This window comes from Orbicella faveolata, unplaced genomic scaffold (genome assembly GCF_042242905.1).
Source record: "Orbicella faveolata isolate gen_17 unplaced genomic scaffold, um_ofav_v1 contig_46, whole genome shotgun sequence".
Classification (NCBI taxonomy): Eukaryota; Metazoa; Cnidaria; class Anthozoa; order Scleractinia; family Merulinidae; genus Orbicella; species Orbicella faveolata.
This window is the reverse complement of record NW_028301576.1, coordinates 33218533-33226532: the sequence shown is the minus strand read 5'-3', so window position 1 is coordinate 33226532 and position 8000 is coordinate 33218533. Positions and strand designations below refer to the sequence as shown.

The following is an 8000-nucleotide window of genomic DNA, read 5'->3' as shown; positions in this document are numbered from 1 at the left end:
TGATCAGATGAAAGATATTCTTAGTAAGCATCATTTGCCATACATCAATAAGTTGAGGTGTATGCTTATAGTTGCAGTTGATGGCTGTGATTCCCATTACATGTGGGGACAAGATAAGATTTAAATTGAAATGAAAACTGTTAAAATGATTTAAAATGTTGTGTAAGGAAATAGTGTCTGGATGTTGACACTCTATCATTGATTTATTTCTGTACAAATCTAGTGTAGTTTTGCAAATGGTTGTTTTGGAAATACAAGAAAGCCTTGTAGATATCTAATTGGCATTTAACATTGATCAATAGTTTATCTAGGTGACACTCTGTTGTAGAAATAACTAGTAAATGGAAACAAGATGACAGCAAAATACTGATACTAAAAAGTCAAAATACATACTTTTTCTGCGGTCACCATGGAGCCAAATTTGGACGTTCATTTTGTTCTCATTGAGGTAGTAATTGTCTGGAATAAAGATGACACGAAAGGCGTTGTCAGTAAGCACCATTTGGCTTTTGATTAGACATGGATACCACACAAGATTTGTATGCAACTATATTTAATCAACAGTTTATAGGTCTATGCAGTAGACTTGTATAAATTGCTGATTAGAGACACTTAGGCAAGCATTCCCTCCTTCATCGCATCACTGCCTGCTTCGCTGATTTTTGGTTCTCATCTCAATTTACGTGTAGCCACAATGTGGAAGAGCTCTTTGTATGGGAATGCGTGCTAAGCAGTCTAGAAGATTTTCAGAGTAAACAAATTGATATTTTTTCGTCCAAGTTATTTACAAGAATCGCAACATATAACTTGCTGAGCTTTTATTTTGCAAGAAACAATCATTTAAGTGAACTGTTTAAATTTGATCAGACAACTTGACCAAAAGTAGGACAAAAGTTATTCATTAGTCCTGGCAGGTTTCCTAGATAGGCATAAGTGGTGTACATTGATGACTAATGGATCACTCTCAGTAAATCTACCTTGCCATGGGATTGTTTCAGAGTGGAAGTTGTTCTGTTGAATGCAAGAAGAACAGATATTAATAATGTTGTTGGATTTTATAGTATCTGGGATAATTATAATTGTGTTTCAAATAGCTAAAAAAACTTTCTGTAAAAAGATTGCATTAAATATTACATTTTCCTGATGTTCAGGTAACATAGAGTCCAAAGTATTTTACCTGCAGTCAGACAGGTCTTCATTCCTGGTTACCACCAGTTTGTATTGACTTAATAGTCAGTTTGTACAGAGCCCTGTTAGTGCCATAGACGCACACGTACAGCATCACATTGGGGTTGTATCCATTTGCAAACACTTTTTTACCTTTGGCACACCTCTTTCTTGCTGGCACGACTTTTTTTCTGGTGCAACTTTTTTTGCTGCTGCAACTTTTTAGCTGGTGTGACTTTTTTCTCTGGCACTCATTTGTAGACCACTGTTACATTTATTGCATGCTCGTAGTATAAACTCATGTGGTTGAGCAAGGTCACTGACTTAGCTGACAAGGTAACTACTATTTAATTTAGTTCTGAATACTGCCATATTCGTAAGCGAATTGAGAGAATGAATAGAATGAAGGTAGCTAGTTCCATTTGTTTCCTTTTTTCTGCATTGACAGTGTAAATTATCCTTAGAAAACACAAAGCCTTGCAATGAAACACAACCCATCAAAGACCACAACAGGCAGAGGGTTGATTCTTACTCTATTTTACACAAACAAATTTCAAGAATAGCAATACTCTATAAATATCTAGTCTTGTATTATCGTCAAATTCCACAAAAAATCGTTTTTAAGATAACATACTTACCTTCTCTAGATCATTGTCAGCTGAGCTGGGGACACTCCCAAAAAAATTGGGAGAGGGTGTGGGGCCCACTACCCAAAACTCTTATCCTATGTATGACCAAGATCTGTGATTTTTCCTACCCTATATATGACTTGAGCAAATATTTTATTCCCTATTATTTTATGAACATTGCAGTATATACATAGTTGTCCTAAACACAGTTTATGAAGAGCTTTGATTGATGGTCTCCTTGACAATGATGAAAGGGTAGCTTCTAGAAAAACATACCTAATTTAAGACTAGAGTGCAAAAACTATACCCTATTTATGAACAAGATGGCCAAAATCAATATGCTTTGTTTGACTAAAATGGCTGAAAAATCATACCATTTGGAGCGGCACATCCCTATTTAGTACCCCACCACGCAGCTGAGTCAACCATCTTGGTCAACCACGTGTTCGTTTTCTAAGTCTGCAATAAACCTAGCAGCAGTCTACAAATGAGCGCTAAAGAAAAAAGTTGTGGCCAAAAAAAAGTTGCGCTAGGAAAGAAAGTCACACCAGAGAAAAAAAGTAGTGCCATATGTAAGAAAGTGTTAATTTAGTCTCAGTTCCCTTAACGCCAAGCTTTTCCAACGACTCTTCTTTAATGAAAGTTCCACCGGAAATATCCCCAATATGATGCTCTATGCATGCATGTATCGCACTAACAGAACTCCATAAGTTTGGGGTTTTCCCTTTGCAGAATATGAATAAAGATATAAGTGTAGCAATATGTATTTGCATATCTCTGTATTCATTTAAGACATGAAAATAATTTATGATAGTAATTCAATACAGCTTTTTTATCTTTTTAGGATGTTATAAAAAAAATTAAGCAGCATGACAATTTTACTTGTCATGCAAATACTTACAACTTAATTATATTCTTATAAAGGTATGTAACATAGTATTATACTCGTCTTTTTTCAAAATGACATTGAACATCTTGAAAGTCTTTTTTCTGATTGTTATAGGCCTTGATATCTTTGTAAGATTAAATTGCATTTTTTTCTTGAAGATATTAAGAGAAATACATTGTTATTAATAACAAAAGTACTATTCAGATAAACAGGACTTACATAAAAGTTTAAAGGTCTACAAGTAAATCTAGATCTATAATTTGCATTTCTTACATAATTATTGTACTTGTCCAAGGAAATATGGTATAAATGATTCAAAACTCACCTCTTGTTCAATTTTCACAAATTTTGGATCTTGAATTTTGGAGTTAAAAAAGGAAATATATATTAGTATAATTAACAGCATATTTCTAAGATATTACATTTTGTAATCCATCAAATATTTTTGCTTGCATATGGTTGGTGTAAACATGTCACATGACTAAATGTGTCTCAGTTAAAACTGAAGCATATCCAACTGATATTCTCCAATATTCAAAAGATCCCATGTGTTGCAAAAAGTATTTGAAAGATAACTTATAGTAATTGAACTGAGTGGAGTAATTTGCCTTTTGGAAACAAAAAATGATGGTGATAACAATGTTTCTCGTATCCCATTACTGACAAATGTTACTGACAAACATCAGGGAAACATATGCTTTGTAATGAATGTTTCTGCAGAGACTGTTTGAGCTGCAATAAGATTGTAACATGTTACATAAAAGTAGCTTTGTGCTTAATGTTGGATGCTTTCTATTATTCCAGACTGACCAATCGCAGATCAGTTGGACAAGCTGAGAAAGAATAGAATGATATTTTCCAATCTAAGTGGGCCAACTGAAAGACACTTGACTCTTATCCTTCTCTATCCCTTTCTCCAATCCCCAACATAAAGTGAAATCTATTGAAGAGTAGTAGGAAAATCAATTAGTTTGTCAAAATGGAGTGGTAAATTTCAGTCCAACTGATGTAACCAATCAATTAGTGCACCACTTCCAGAGGTGGTCCTGAATCTTATGATTGGACCAAACCAAAACACATTTCCATTCGACTTCTGACCAAAATTTCCAGAACTTCTTGTAGAATGGAATGCACCCTTTCTAATTTGAAGGTGTCAGCCAGATTACTTGGCACAAAACAACATTTTGTCTTGATAAAAGAGAGATTCTGGTTTGTGAAAGGTTTACATAGTGCTTACCATTTGCAAGATAAATTTGACCACTGCTTGTGCTTTCTAAGATAAATGCACTACTTGTATGCTTGCAAATACTATTTGATACCTGTACTATTAGCATGATTAAGGGAGTTCAGAAGCCCCAGTGTTTGCTTAGTGCCAACTTCTAAATGTTAATAGTTGCTTATTATAAGTAAGTAATAGAGCTCAGTTATAACAACAAATCAGTATTTTCCTATTGCTGTTCAATCTCTATTCAGCTTGGTTATTTGAGAGAAATCAACTATTGGTTTCGGTAAAATGTCTTTGATTTGTCATTCAAGCATTTTCAGAATTAGTGAGCAAATTATTCAACATTGCTGTACTAGATACTTTTCCCTTTTTACCTGGCAAATAAATTTCTTTGCTTCCATTTATTTTTGCCTTCAATTGCATGTGATAAATATATTTTAACTTATTTAATCCACTGAGCTCCACACCCTAGAGCTCAGAGCACCCCCTGAAATTTCAGAGAAAATGGCTGCCACAGTGAACACTAACACCACTGCATAAATAACTTAAGATTTTAATGTCTTTCATTTACCCTACTGAAGGGAAATTTCACAAAGTTGCATGTTAAATAATAGACTTTCCCCCTAACAAATTTTGTTTTCAACCTGAGCATCAGGCTCTGTTTAAAAAAATCCTAAAGCTGGAGAACCGACTCAACTTCATAATGTGCAGTGAGGTATTATCAATGTTCCCTTCACCTTTGACAGTATTTATCAGTATTGTAACTCTTTTTTGTACTCTTCCTCCATCAAAACCATGCAAAAAGCTTTCCTTAAAATACAACACCAAGACATAGATCACAGATTACTCTTCAAAGAAAGGAATCTTCAACTTTTATAGCACAGGTCAATTTTGAATTTGTCCACCATTGCTGACATCATGACACATCACAACGCCCAGCTAAAAAATTATTTTTAACAAATCAAGAGCAATAAGAAGCCTATTTTTACCCCTAAATTAAAAGTTTCACTTTAAAGTGGTACTATGTCGAAAATTGCATCTTTCCTATCACAGCCATTTAAGGACATAAACAAGTAGCCTGTGTCAGCAGAAAAATGCTGTTTACTACATTCAAATATCTCTTTTCATTCCAGAGATATTCAAGTTTTTAAAATATGCAAATTACCCAGTGATGACGCCGTATACTCAACCAAATTTTGATCAAATGTGATGAAAAAAGATATCTCAGCCAATTTGTATCAGAAATGTTTGATTCTTTGCAGTACGATTCTACTAAATGTGCTCCACAATATGAGCTTAACAGTTTGGTTACCATGGCAACATACTGGGTTCCAGACCTCCCCAACATTAAAGGCATTTCTGGCCACCTTTGACGTTCCATTTTGATATTTGCAAATGGTGCCTCGTATGCTTGATCCAGCAAGCATATAGATATGTTTGCTCAAGTTTGTGGCCTCGTTTATTGTTTTACAGGCTGAAAATCACTAACATATTGAAATCAGGTGGGTGGAGACTGGAAAAGAGTGAGTTGCCATGGGAACAGAATTTTTATAGCCATAGGTGTGTTCCCTGTAGAACTATTAGCCTACCAAGTCTCAATGGTCTGCGCTGCAATTTGACCAAGATAGCTCTATTTTTATACTTTTTATACTAAATTGGGTTGAGTATATGACATCATCAGTCATCTCATTTGCATATTTTACACAATTTTCAAACTTAAATATCTCCACAACTAATGCAGATATTTGCAAACAGTAAACGGCATTTTTATTCTTTCATGGAATTCTATGTGATACACCTAAAAGGTCAAGGGGAAAAATTTGATCATAGTACCACTTTAAACAATCCACATTTGTTCACTTTCAGCATCTAGGAACAATAAATTTTTTTAACCAATAACAATGATGGTTGTTGTTTTCATCACCACACAATAACCAACTTGCGAAGCGAGAAGTGTGCACAACAAGAGTTTTCACGGTAGCTGCTCATTTAACCTACAGGATCTGAGTCAATTCGCCTACAGTGAAGTTGATTCACCTACACTGAATACTTATTACTAAAGGCTGGTTTCACTAGTGATGGAGTCAGGGTTGGAGTTGTAAGAGAACTTACGATCTTGTGAAAAGTGAAATTAGAAATTATTGGAGTCAAGCTCAATGGAATCAGAGTGGGAAGAATCAGAATGTTTCCGTTTATTCTGATCTGTTTACGACTGCATTGCTTATAATCCAGTGAAAACTAGATTGTTAGAGTTGGAAGCAGAAGCAGAAAAACCAACCAATCACAAGGCCCAGAACTGAACATTGTGATAGGTTTATTCTTCCACTTCTGCTTCCTACTCCAACGATCTAGTTTTCACTGTGTCGCAAGCCACGCAGTCATAAGCGGAATGGGTGCTCTGCTTCGTACTCTGTCGGTTTGATTTTCACTAGATTGTGACGCTCTCTGCTTCTGATTACGACTCCAACTATGACTCCGTCACTAGTGAAAGCCACCCTGGCTTAAATACTAAATACTTATCTAAAAATTGACAATTAGGCTTACAATACCGGTAATGAAAGCACTGCAATGTTTTTCAGAGGAGTATTCCACAGCGACAGCACGCCTATGCTGAATGCTGTGTCTCAACACACAGGCTAATAAACTTACTACTAACTCGTCATGTACTAAAGTTTTATGTCGAAGTTTGAGAACTTCACTTTTAACTTGAAATTATATATGTGTGTGCCTACTTAACTAATTGTATAGAATTCTTCCTTTCTGTAAATGGCAAAACTGGACACAGAACAGAGGATTGATATATGGAACTGTGTAAAATCCCCATTTCTCATACCTCCCGATAACTTGAATGTAAACTCGTTTCCCCTCCTCAGTCGAACACTGTAATTTTAACCCCGATTTCTCAAAATCTCCAAAAATTGATTCGAACTAGTAAGACAATCTCAGATAGTGCAGAGCACAATTGATAGCTCTGGTACAGTAGTCCCATAAGTACTCACCCCTGCTCGGTTCACTCCCGGTTTGTGTCTATCTTGGTAGTCTGCTGCAGCTTTCCCCCCTTTTGCAGTGTGTATGTTTCAAAGTTGTATTTTCATTCAAGGTCCAAAAATTATGCACAAATTAATTACTACTGGTTTTTACGTTGATTTTCATTCATTTTAAATTCAATAATACGCTGAAGCAGCAAACGTGACAATTTAGCTCTTCACGCCAACTTTGTAACTTGATACTTTTGTTTTCCTCGCAAAGCCATGTAATATGAAACCCTTGTTTTCTCCAAAACATACAGAAGATATCCTTGTTTTTGGAGATAAATGAAAGAATGTTAAATATCTGATGTAGTGATGAAGAAACGGAACAGAAACGATGTTGTTTTACTTAAAATACCACTTTTTTTTCTGTTGCCACCTTTGTTGTTAACAATAAAACAATTCAAAATTAACACAACGATATTGATGGCTGAGAAGCATTTCAACGAAAAGTATTGAAGATAAACAGCGCTACTTGGCAGATATGAATGAGTCTCCTCAAAGACTGATTAAATTAATTTGTGCTTTCATTAGGTGCCACGGCATCTGCAGCAATATCTGAGCATTTTCCTGGTTTCTTTTGTTACAAATTTACAATTTGCGGAGTATTAAAGCCACTAACTTGGGAACTTTTTGGTCTCTCTTACAGACACAATTAAGGCAAGAAATAAACAAGCCGCTAAGGAGAAGCAATTCATTTGAACCCTGACAAGCACACTATTGTAGATTGAAAACAGCAGATGATATTTGTTGCACCAACCTGTGTGTAATTCAAAAAGCTACACAGCCACAGTAATGTTACACTTTTGCAATAAAAAGGGACAATTGGCATTACCTGAAAAATAACTGCTGTCCTTGGTCATATGACATGATATATAATATACTGCATGGAAAGATAGTGTATAACACCAACGATGCTAGAACGCATGCGTCTTACATGTTGAGCTCTACCATAAGGAAAACCATTCAACATTTGTGTGATTCCATATGCAATGTATCCTTCACCTAATATAGAAGCCACGAACGCTAACTAATCTATGCATGCATTTAGGGCAAATTAG

At 35.3% G+C, this 8000-nt stretch overlaps 1 long non-coding RNA gene across 1 annotated transcript; it reads right to left on the bottom strand.

Annotated features, from left to right (window-relative positions):
• Nucleotides 1–25: 25 nt before the first annotated feature.
• LOC149099848 (uncharacterized) lies at nucleotides 26–7802 on the bottom strand. The gene is made up of 4 exons (XR_016203452.1): nucleotides 7775–7802; nucleotides 6910–6968; nucleotides 978–1011; nucleotides 26–459 (listed from the first exon to the last, which is right to left on the bottom strand). It is a non-coding gene; the product is annotated as an uncharacterized LOC149099848 (long non-coding RNA).
• Nucleotides 7803–8000: the final 198 nt, after the last annotated feature.